At 39.2% G+C, this 12,323-nt stretch overlaps 1 protein-coding gene across 1 annotated transcript in view; it reads right to left on the bottom strand.

Moving 5' to 3' along the window:
• Window positions 1-12,323, bottom strand: part of mypn (myopalladin) — a 97,196-nt gene that overhangs the window by 78,275 nt on the left and 6,598 nt on the right. The gene's annotated exons all lie outside the window — the stretch shown is intronic.

Below are 12,323 nucleotides of genomic sequence, written 5' to 3'. Positions count from 1 at the left end.
ATCCAAGCAAAGAACAAATGTTTTGGACTACAGCTCTACTAAATCACAGCCGATAGTAGAAATTATGGGAGCTGTAATGCAAAACATCCACTACACAGCTAGTTACTTTCATATACGTCATAATAAAAGAAATGTAGAGGAAGAATGAGCTTGTGCTAATGAGCTGGTACACATCTTATAAGAGCTGTGGAGAAAAGGCCACCCCAATAAGAGGAAGGGACTGACAGTATTGTCGAAGGCTTTCACGGCTGGAATCACGGGGGTATTGTGTGGTTTCTGGGCTGTGTGGTCGTGTTCAAGTAGCATTTCCCCCTGACATTTCATCTGCATCTGTGGCTGGCATCTTCATAGGATCTTTTATCTTGGGAATTTGTAATAGGTTTTTTGCCATTTGTCAGCTATCTATCTACCGAGAATTCTATCTCTTCTAGACCATCTTGTTGTCACCTATGCTTCCAGCTCATAAACAAAATCACTGCGAAGATAGCCAAATTAATATGGACAAGCCTTTTTAAGTACCACTTAAGCAACACATTTTTAGGAAATAACTTTTTTTCTCCCTGTTTCAAGTAAAAATTAACAGACTGCCATGATCCAGAAATTCTACACTTTTCAATCATAGTCCATTTTCCTCTTTAACTGTTTGGTTATATGAAATAATTATCTTAATGATTAACAATATGAAGCCTATAGCATATATCCTTCCATCATGATTTGCCATTTTTTGGAATTTGGGTTGGGTGTGGGTCAGGTTGGAGCGGTACATGGGACTTGTAGGTAAAGTGGAGAGCAAAAATAAGACCCACAGGGGCGGCTGAAGCTATAAGCAAAGTAAGCAATTGCAGGTGGTGCCGTTGAGGCGCCCCAGGCAGGGAGGGACGGCAGTGTGCTTGTGTGTCACACGCCTCTGCAGCCAGCACACGCATTCGGACACAGAAGCAGCCCTGGCCATACCGAAGGAAGGAAGGAGTGAAGCAGGGGGAACCCTTGGCTGGAGCAGGCTTTCTAGGAAGAGACAGAAAGACCTCTCACTTCCGGATAGCCTACACTTGGCAACTTTCCCTGCATCTATTCCTTGGATTCGGCATGCTCCATCTTACCAGATCTAATGTGTGTGTCTTTTTTCCTGCTTTTTTCCAGCCTTGTAAGAAGCCCTCCTCTGAGCCAGGCTTGCAGTAACAGCTGTATCACTGGTTGCTGTGAATTTTCTGGACTGTAGCATCCAGAAGCATTTTCTCCTGATGTTTCGTCCACATCTATGGCAGGCATCCTCAGAGGTTGTGAGGTCTGTTGGAAACTAATCAACTGGGGTTTATATATCTATGGAATATCCAGGGTGGGAGAAAAAACTCTTGTCTGTTTGAGGCAGGTGTGAATGTTTCAATTGGCCACCTTGATTAGCATTGAATAGCTTTTCAGCTTCAAGGTCTGGCTGCTTCCTGCCTGGGGGAATCCTTTGTTGGGAGATGTTAGATGGCCCTGATTGTTTTTCATCTGGAAATTCTCTGTTTTCTGAGTGTTATTCTTTATTTACTGTCCTGTTTTTAAAATACTGGTAGCCAGATTTTGTTCATTTTCATGTTTCCTCCTTTTTGTTGAAATTGTCCATATGGTTGTGGATGTCAATGGCTTCTCTGTGTAGTCTGACATGGTAGTTGTCAGAAATCAGGCTACCAGTATTTAAAAACTACAAGTATTAAAAACTCTAACATCAGGACAGTAAAGAACAACACTCAAAAACAGGGGAATTCCAGACATGAAACAATCAGGACCAGCTAATCACCTCCTAACACAGGATTCCCCCAGGCAGAAAGCAGCCAGACCTTGAAGCTGCAAGGCTATTAAATGCTAATCAAGGTGGCCAATTGCAAAATTCACACCTGCCTCAAGCAGACATGCGTTCTTTCTCCCACCTTCGACTTTCCACAGATATATCAATCCCAATTGCCTAGTTTCCAACAGATCTCACAACCTCTGAGGATGCCTGCTATACATGCAGGTGAAACGTCAGGAGAAAATGCTTCTGGAACATGGCCATAGAGCCCAGAAAACTCAGAGCAGCCCAGTGATTCTGGCCATGAAAGCCTTTGACAAAACAGCAGTATCACTATTTTATAGTCTGGAAAAAAAATGCACTGTGTTGTCGAAGGCTTTTATGGCCTGAGTCACTAGATTGTTGTAGGTTTTTCGGCCTGTATGGTCATGTTCCAGAGGCATTCTCTCCTGACATTTTGCCCGCATCTATGGCAGGCATCCTCAGAGGTTGAGGTCTGTTGGAGACTGGGAAAAAAATGCACTGTGTTGTCGAAGGCTTTTATGGCCTGAGTCACTAGATTGTTGTAGGTTTTTCGGCCTGTATGGTCATGTTCCAGAGGCATTCTCTCCTGACATTTTGCCCGCATCTATGGCAGGCATCCTCAGAGGTTGAGGTCTGTTGGAGACTGGGGAAGAACCTACAGCTCGAAAAACCGACAGCAATCCAAAAAATACACTGCTTTCTCAAAATGTTAATTGTCTCCCCCCCACCCAACTTAGTGTTTCTTTGTATTGATTATTTTATTTTTCAGTGATTGGTTTGGGGGGGGGGGGCGCCAAAATACTGTTTGCGTACACTTGAAAATTACCTAGGGTCGGGCCTGAAGACCCACAACCTTCAAAAGTTGCCCACCTCTTCTTTCAAACAAGGGAAGTAGAGTTCACATCTTGTCTGAAGCCAACATTCTTGAAATTTCCTGGAACATTTATATATTTTTTCAAAACAGGTCGTACTAACCACATACCTTATTTTAAAGCAATCATGTCTTTTTTGGCAACCCTGGCATCAAACCCCCCCCCCCCCCACTTGCAACACACAATCCCATAGGGAAGTTATAAATATAGCCCTGATCTCTATAGGGATCCCTCTTTCTACCTTAAAAAAAACGACAGTGTGAGACTTGTCTTGTTCTCCAAATGTACAAAGACACATACACACAGTGAGACAGGGGAAGAGAATGGTCTAGCACTTTCTGTGGATGGTATTTAGTAATAATACCATCTGACTCATGTCCTGATACCATTCCTAGAATTAGATGCAGTATTTCTGCTGCTGATACATGAAATCATTTCTATTTTTCACATCATAACTAAACAATACTTGTAGGTACGGTTTGATTAATATGTGTATTAACTCCATAGACTGAAATGCCATGGAAAATGAAATAGACACTGATGCTTCAGTCTAAAAACGTAGATTTCTACATTTAGCACTCTTGACATTACCACCTCTCTCTCTGGGCCCTCCCAGACAGGGCCCAAAATGTGGGCCTTGTTGGACTTTTACCAGAGGTGTCTAAATGAAGCCTCTGGTAAAAGAGGATTAATTCGGGACAAAGGTTTGTCCCAAATTAATTTGATACCCCATTAGATCCCGGCCTTCCTGAAAGACCTGTGTCTAATAGGGTATGTGCCTGTGGGGACTGACTTCTTCCGCAGTCTTGGGGTCAGTCAGCACAGACCATCTTGGTTCTTCGGGCTTCTAAAAGCCCAGAAAACCAGGGAGGGCACCCCCAACAAGCCCTTAAAATAAGTAAAAATTTACCAGGCCGCCATCTCCAGAGGGGTCCTGGTGTGTAGAAATGACAAATCTCTCCTCCCTTCCTCCCTCGGTTCCTGGCACATCATTTCAATGTGCCAGGAGGCTTCCAGAGATGCGTCATGGTGGCCTGGTACATTTTTACTTATTTTAAGGGCTGGGGGTGGGGGGTGGGTGGGAGGGACAACAATGTGGGTGAAAATGGGATACTTTAACCCATTTTCACCCACATTTAGTTGCTGTCTGAAAGCACCCTCTCTCTTATGCACAAACGCACACTGGTTCCCTTCACCAGCTTCTCATTCTTAGCTTAAGGTCTGGATCTTTCAGGTGCTTTCGTAATATGGAGCAAACTGGAAAATCCCAGTTTTCTCCGGATTTATTCAGCTTTACCTCGGGTGTCATTTGGATGCCTCAGGTCCTGTCTTTTGGGCCTGTTTGGAACTGCCCCTGGTTTACTCAGCATTAATCAGGCATAGTATGGATGCCTTGGATTAACCCATGATGGGTTGCGGGATATCGGGCAGTGTAGAAGGGCCCTAAGAGTTTTGGTAGTTTTAGAGTTTCCATAAGACTTCAAATTTCACAGATCTTGTGATAGGCTCTCATCTCACTAGTCCTAATGCAACTCTGCCACAGATATGCCAGCCATGAGCTGGCCTAGCAAACAAGTGTCCCCCCCATATTTATCTACAGATCTGGCAATCACAATCACCTTAGGGAGCAACATCATTTAGGCAGGACATATATACTTTGAACCTTTATTTCCAACAGTAACTAAACTTTAAGAATATTCTTCTTTCCTTCTGTCTTTCCTTTTCTCCATCTATCATTTCTCCAATGCCCTTTCATTCCTCCAATGCCATCACAACCATCTCATCTTACAATGAGAGTGTAGGTTGGTGGTAAGTTTGACAAGAAAACAAGGAAAAAAATAAAACTGGTAAGTTTGACATTATTGAGGTCAAGCCAGGGCTGGGCGCTATACACTGGAGCTGGGATATAGCCTTTATGTCAGGGGTCCCCAAACTAAGGCCCGGGGGCCGGATGCGGCCCTCCAAGGTCATTTACCTGGCCCCTGCCCTCAGTTTTATAATATAATATTTTTATATCATTTTAAATAATATAATATATTGTATATACATATAATATTGATAATAATATTATAATGTTATACAATATAATACTAATAATAATTCCATATAATAATATTAATTATATGTTATATATTACATATAATATTACAGTATAGTGGTATAGTTCAATATAGTAATATATAATGCTAATGTGATATGCTAATAATATAATATATTGTATGTACATACAGCTGCTCTGAGTCCCCTTCGGGGTGAGAAGAGCGGGATATAAATGTAATAAATAAATGTAGTAAATGAATAAATAAATAATTTTAGACTTCAAAGGTAAAGGTAAAGGTTTCCCCTGACATTAAGTCCAGTCGTGTCCAACTCTGGGGGTTGGTGCTCATCTTCATTTCTAAGCCAAAGAGCCGGCGTTGTCCATAGACACCTCCAAGGTCATGTGGCCAGTATGACTCCATGGAACGCCGTTATTTTCCCGCCAGAGCAGTACCTATTGATCTACTCACATTTGTATGTTTTCGAACTGCTAGGTTGGCAGAAGCTGGAGCTAACAGCGGGCGCTCACTCTGCTCCCCGGGTTTGAACCTGGGACTTTTCGCTCTGCACGTTCAACAGCTCAGTGCTTTAACACACTGAGCCATCGGAGGCTCCAATTTTAGACTTAGCCTCACCCAAAGTCTGAAATGACACAACAACAATCCTAATTAACTATCTCATTGGCCAGAAGCAGGTCCACACTTCCCATTGAAATCCTGATAGGTTTATGTTGGTTACAATTGTTTTCATTTTTAAATATTGTATTGTTCTTTCATTGTTGTTGTTGTTTTGCACTACAAATAAGATATGTGCAGTGTGCATAGGAACTTGTTTTTTTTTTTTTCCAAATGATAATTCGGCCCCTCCACAGTCTGAAGGATTGTGGACCGGCCCTCTTCTCTAAAAGTTTGAGGACCCCTGCTTTATGTGGATTCAGCTTTTAAGGCTAACACATTTTTATAACACATCATGTATAATAAAACTGTTATTTTTAAAAGACACAATGGAAGCGTTGTTTTTGTTGCAAAATGCTAAGACAGCTACCTATTTAGAAACTGCCAATGTTATGAACTTTTAGTGAAACTGTTTGTTGTTTGAGCCAAAGCACTTGCCTAAGCACTGCAAGCAGGCTAAAGAAGAAAGCATTTATTGAATTTGAACCATATTTGCTCTGAAGGTACAGCATTGCTTTTCTTCTCCTACTTCTGACTGCTTCCCACGCTCCCTCTACTGTTTCCAATCAGGCACTACACCACATGAAACCACTTGTCAGAAAGTCATTTCAAAAGTACTGTACATGATTATTTTTACCTTAGTCTATTTTTGTGTGTGTGAAACTGATTGTTTGAAAAGAAATGACTAAAGAATTGTCAGGTTCTTCCCCTTTTAACTTAAATCCTAAACTGATGTTTCATGAACATACTCACAAATTTCTAAAGTTCTATGATCTCATCAGCTTCTTCCCCTATATATAATTATTTCATTCATCTATATGGAATTTTCTTATTCATCCCTCAAGCTACTGAATCAAGACTCTCTTTTAATTTACATACAAAGAAGCAACTGGCATGACTCATATAAATCTATGGAAGAGCATGCTGTAAAAAATGTTTAAATAGTCTATGAAATACTAGACATTTGCCAGTCTCGTAGTAGTTGTTTGCTCTTTGAGAAGAAGCTAAAACCACAGGAAGCTTGTAGTCTAAAGCAGGGAAGGCACTGAGTTAGCACTGGCTAAAAGAATCATTGCAAAAGGGATAATCCATCAACAGAGGCCCCCTCTACACTGCTCTATATTCCAGGATCTGATCCCAGATTATATGGCAGTGGAGACTCATATAATCCAGTTCAAAACAGATAGTCTGGGATCAGATCCTGGGATATAGGAAAATGTAGATCTAGCCAGAGAGATCCTTACTGGACTGTGCGTTTTGTTGGTAACTTAGTGCACTTCAAGGATGAACACATGGATAGTACATCTTAGAGTTTAACACTTATTAGGATATATTATGCCTGCCACAGATCTATTATTTTGTTTAACATAGAAATATTTTCTGCAGAGATGGGAGTTTTCTCCCTGCCATCTGATGACAACGATTTATGATCTTAACTTTGATGGGTTTATTATTTACTTATTCAATATCCAGCCTTTCCACCAGCCCTGAGATGCAAATGCAAGCTACCATCGATAAAACACACAATGGCTAAAATACGAGTTATCGTTGTGAATAAAACTAATCTAAAAGCATATCTATTAAGGAACCAAAAAAGTACAATTGTACAAACAATAAAATTATTAAAAGCCTTTTAGACACACCTTAAGACCTGGTTTAAAAATGAAGGATTCAATAATTTTGCTGAGGTCCCATCAGACAACATACACAGCCTAATAATTAGCCTATATTGCTGTGCTGCATTAAAAAGCAGTTGTGAAACTTAGGATTAATTTTTTTCCAGCAAATATTTTCAATATTCACCTGGCATTATTTGTTCAATGGGGATGGCCTTTGCCTTCCTCTGAGGCTGTGAGAATGTGACTTGCCCAAGGTCCCCTAATGGGTTTCCGAGCCTCAGCAGAAATATGAATCCTGTCCTCTAAAACAACAACATAGCCATAGCCTTAGACATCTTGAGAGTAATAGATATGCATATGCAGGAAATTTTACCCTCATGCTGAATTAATTTATTTTGCCTTCAGTTAACATCAACTGTTAGAGAAACCTAATCTGTTCTGTGATGTATGCATTATGAAGACGTATATTTTAGTGATATGTCAGTATTAAAATATGATTATTGGAAAGAAACATGTTGCCAGAACTAAATGCAATTCTGAAGTCCTGCCAACTATTTATAACATGCAAAATTTTGGATGATGGGAGTGTGGCAGGGGTTTCTCTGTGTAGTGTCCACCAAAGAAATGTTGAAAAACCTACATTCAGCTGTCGCAAAAGGATGCTTGGGTAGTGAGAAAATTAAAAGCACCATACAAAATTAAAACTTCAAACAAAAAATACATCTCTTATACCTCTCCACCAATGAAAATTAGGACAACTGGAATCTATGGTAGAAGTCTATTCATTTAAGAAATATTCATCCCTTGTGCCTTTTAATAAGTTTCCTAGCAAATTAGTCTTCTAATGGCAAAGTTATAAGCTGACTCATTCCTGTTGGGTTATCCAGAGTAGGTCATTACATTTAAAATACAGTGTGATATGACAAATTGTGTGTTAACACAAACATTTATAGACAAGTTAGTAGACCACTGGTTACCTAGAAAAGGAGACTGTATGCCATTTCATTTAGCTATGAAATCAGTTCTGTCTTCCCTGAGTCCCCTCAGGAAGAGAGGGCAGAATATAAATAAAGTTTTATTATTATTATATTATTTCCAGTGATTTTTCTCTTCAGAAAGACCACTAGAGCAGATAGAACTTCTAACAAATTATTGAAAAAACAGGTTGTTTGGGTAAGTCTTTTACATTCTAAGCAATATATTAGAAATCTTTAAGTTAAAAGCTGTTTTCAATGGCCAGTCCAATTATTATAAGAAATACTGATTTGAAAATAAATAAAGGCTACAGTACTAATTAAGAGTCTATATTTATGAAAAGTGGTAATATTCCAGGAAATGTCCAAAGGAAACAAAGACAGTATAAACATGGATTATTTATGAGGAAACTACTTAGCTTTTAGAGAACTGATAAACCACTAGGTTTAACTACACAATCATATTCTTTTCGTTATGCATTATGTATTTTATAAATGTAGGCACTACATAGAAATCAGTCGTAAATCTTTATCAATAGCTATAGCCTTTCAATTGAGTTTTCAATTGAGAGAAAACTGAAATTGTTGTTTTCTGACTCTGCAGATGCTATTTTTATTTTTTTTTTTTAAATGTATTTTCCCTCTATTCAAAACTGGGAGGTGTTTTCTTTTGTTCTCACTCATAGTGACAGCTTGCATGCGTTTGTATCTTTTTAAAAATTTTGTGCGGTGAATTGTTTCTCTGCTGATTTCTCATGTAAAAGCACCAGGTGGTGATAACTGAAGTCTTTTGTTCAGATTCCCCCTTCTTATGGAGGATTTATTAGGAGGGGCCTAAGGGGAGGAAATACTGTGTGTGAAGAAGGCTGTAGATTTTTCCCATAGTGTTTAAAACTGAGAAGGATGTGGAAGAAATGACCTTTCCAAGACAGGTCTCCAACCTGTCCTTTATTGTTAGCAGTCTTTTCAGTGCCCAAACCTACCTTTAACTTTAGCTTTACAATACTGGACCCAATTTTAATTTTCCATACTTTTTCATTTTTCTGCCCCCCCCCCCCCCGCCCCCAATTGCTAACTTGGGAAGGAAGGATATTATAGAGATGCAACCTAATTTAGACAGGAATGATTCTATCATTACACAGGGCATGGTGGCTATTTCACAGAGTCGGTTTGGGGTGAAATGAAAAGGGAGCAAATGGTTAGTCAATTAATTGTTAGTGTATCTTTAGTGACAGGGATGAAAACTACAGCCATTGTTTGGCTTCATGTGCAACAATAACCTGGCAGTTGTGGAATACAGTATACAGTTGTATCCAAGGATTCTGCATCCACAGATTCAATTATCCATTGCTTGAAATATACCCCACCTTTGAAATTTCTAAAACAAAAAAACAAACAAACAGATTTTACACCATTGTATATAATGGAACTTGAGGAACCTCAGATTTTTATTTCGGGGGGCGGCGGGGGGGGGGGGGGGGTCCTGCGCCAAATTGTGTGGATGCCAAATGCCCACTATAACCTAGCAGATAGTATTGTAATTTAACTACAACTTTTCTATCTACCACTCACCACAAAAGGCACTGAAGTTATACACAAAAGTGGCATGGGTCAAACACTAAAGGTGTTTAAAAGGTTCTGCTGATAGTTTAATCAGATGTCTCTTACAAGTGCAACATGGTTTCCTAGTCTTAGCTATGGGACAAAACACAGTTTGATTATTTTGGACCTCCCATGTGGCAAACAATAAGATTCCGGTTCTGCATAGATTCCTGTATTTGTGGGTTAAGCTCTGCAGTTACTTCTCTACAAAACACTGGACTGGATCTGGATTTAGGTGTGTATAACCAGGGTGAATGAAGCGGACTTCCATACCACCTCCTCCCAAAGGAAACCCTTACTCCCTCTGAAAATGCTACATAGAGAATTGGGAGACCTATTGAAAGGGGCGGTCTATGGCCTGGAAGGAAAAGAATCCATCAAAATGGATCTGTGAACAGAGCATTTTCATTTATAGATGGCAAATAGATCCAAACATGGTAAGAGTTTTGGAAACAAACATTTTATTCATTAAAAAATTCTATCAGTGGGAGTATTAGTTAGGAGGACTACCATTAAACATCTGGATTTTACTGAAGGTTAGAGGATTGTGCATTTGTTATGAAGACAAAAATATAAAATTGTCCATGTAATAAATGGAGATCCCATTGTGTATGTTTCCCACCCTCCTTTCTTTTTCTGACAACTTTTTTCATGAAAAAGAAAAACATTAAACAAAATAATTAATTTAAATATGAAGAAGGAAGATTGGTATGAATGAATGTGAGGGATAGCAGCTGGTTCATTTAAAATTCTAATTAGGTGACAGATTTTTGTAGGTTGCATTTAATCTGTCTATAAATATCTTCCCTTTTTACATCCCCAAACAATTTCTATAGTCAGCTGAGGCTGGCCACTTGATAGTGCCCTCTGTGTTTCAGATCCCGATATGAATGTTATTTAGAAGTTGTCCTTGTTGGCCACACCTTCTCTAAGAGGTCTGGCAAAATTGAGCCTGTGGGCATTTTTATTTGAATTAGTGCAGGCATCCTCAAACTGTTCCAGTTGTTTTGGCCTCCAACTTCCAGAAGCCCTAGCCAGCTGTTCAATGGTCAGGAATTCTGGGCGTTGGAGGCCAAAGCATCTGAAAAGCTAGTTAGAGGGTGCATAAGTTACCAGGTGGAGATGATATTAAATGTATTTTTCTACATAGTCTGTGAGTATACATTAAGAATCTACAACACATCATATGACCCATTTTCATATTTAGAGTAAAGACAGATTATACATTATGAACTATAATGGAAGCTCCACCCAATATTTCAAAGACCTTTCCTAACATCCATTTCTACCCATCCCCAAAACCAAGAGTGCTTATAATGAATAAAACTAATATTCTTTCAAATAAATAAATAAAAATCAGTGGTGAAGATGAGGATTGTTCAGGGTTGCTTGCGACCCATAAATATTTTAATGAACTGTTCATATTTCATGTAGAGAGTTGCTAGTTATTTTTGTGAAGATGGATGCCATACTTTATGTAGCATGATTACATGCTCACCCACTCTAAAGTAAACACCATTGCTTTCAATGTTGCACCCTTCCAAGTAAGTGTACACAGAATTGCAATGCACAGTATTTACTGATGGACTATTGGTCATTTGTGGAGATTCAGAGATTCTTAGGTCACAGCAACAGCAAGTATTTTGATAAAGCTTTGCTCTCTTTTCTATGACTTACATTCAAAGGAACTAAAAATAAAAATCTCCCATAAAATAAAGATTTCCAGATCACAGTTCCCAATAGAAAGTGACATATTAACAGTTTTTTAATTGCATGAAATAATTCAGGTCAAAGTTCAGATAAAGGCATTTTAATACCCTAAGAAATAGATGGGACTTAAGCAGTTACGCAAAATGGCAAAAGAAACTGACAGATGTCCACAGTTTATGAATGATCCCTGGATGGTATCTGCGTCTTGCATCAACTGATTATCAGGGATGGAGCATAAAGTAGCCTCTAAAGCTGACCTTAGGACCAAAACAGATTCATCGGGGAGACTTATGAACCCAGTGTCAAATTAAGATATGTTAAGCCCTCAACTAGGTCATATTTGAGAGCTTGTTGAAGGCTCAGATGTCAGAAAACTACAGCTACATGTTTGGACGCTTAAACTATGAATTGCATTTTAAACTATAGTTCAAATAATGGTTCAGTGTTATGTTAGCAATCAACCACTGACTGTGCTCTGATGTACAGTCAGACTTCTACATTTGGAGGTTTTACATTTGACTAGTTGCGAATTTCCCAGACCCTGGGAAATTGTAGATGGTTGGAGAGTTGGGATGGTGGATTCTTCAAGATGTTTCAAAATGCCCACACCCAAAGGGTTTGATTAGCGGGTGGCTTGGATCTCCCCCATCTTTTGATGGGGGGAGATCCTAACTCTAAACTCCTAACTCCGCAACCATAACTGTAACATAAAATCATAGTTTAGTGCTACACAAATGAGCCCATGGCTTGCACACCCCACTCCCCATGCACTCCAATCCTCAGATGGGGTGGGGGAGAAAGATTGAGAGCATCAGTCAGTTTCCAGCTAACTACTGCTTGTCAACTTATTCATGCATTTAAACAGTAGCTTGTTCAAACAAGGTCTTTAAATTAAAACCTCACTGTTTGATCAATGCTTGTTCGGAAAAATTAGACTTAAAATCCAGTTTAGATTAAACAGTGAAAACCTAATTTGGAGGGCATGATAACTGGTACTCTAAAACTGTCTTTTATGGATGGATTGAAGGAGGAAA

The sequence above is a fragment of the Anolis carolinensis genome, chromosome 3 (genome assembly GCF_035594765.1).
Source record: "Anolis carolinensis isolate JA03-04 chromosome 3, rAnoCar3.1.pri, whole genome shotgun sequence".
In the NCBI taxonomy this organism is placed as follows: domain Eukaryota; kingdom Metazoa; phylum Chordata; class Lepidosauria; order Squamata; family Dactyloidae; genus Anolis; species Anolis carolinensis.
This window is presented reverse-complemented; position numbering and strand designations above follow the sequence as displayed.